Genomic DNA, 474 nt, shown 5'->3' on the forward strand with positions numbered 1-474 from the left:
CTTTCCCCCCATGACTCTGCCACACATCACACAGCCCTCAGCTCACAGGCACAACTTCCCCGCCTGCTTATCTATCTGTGTTAGCTTCGAGAGTCTAGTTTCACTCAGCTGATTCTGTACACCAAAGACACCCTCTCCTGTAACTTGACCTGAGATCCTCTCCCAAACCTGCCTGGCTTCAGCCCAGGCGTCACCCTGACCGGTCCCTCGCCATCTGCTCCACGTCCAATGTTGGTGCTGTTCTTGGTTTTGGCTCCGACCCCCCCACCCCACCCCGTTCCCTCACTTAGCTTCATCCAGCAGGTTGCCCTTGGCCCTGTGCTGTGTCATGGCTTCACTGGGGAAACCTGTGCAATTGTAATGTTTACTATGCAGATCAAGGGCTGCAGATCACCACTGTTCACTTTTGGCACTCATCCTGCACTCTCTCTGTGTGGCAGCTACCACCCTGCTTTGACAGTTCAGTGTAGTGCA

Source organism: Centroberyx affinis, unplaced genomic scaffold, assembly GCF_046629955.1.
Source record: "Centroberyx affinis isolate AG114_WGS23_722 - 3 ecotype Tasmania unplaced genomic scaffold, CSIRO-AGI_Caff_v1 ptg000779l_1, whole genome shotgun sequence".
Classification (NCBI taxonomy): Eukaryota; Metazoa; Chordata; class Actinopteri; order Beryciformes; family Berycidae; genus Centroberyx; species Centroberyx affinis.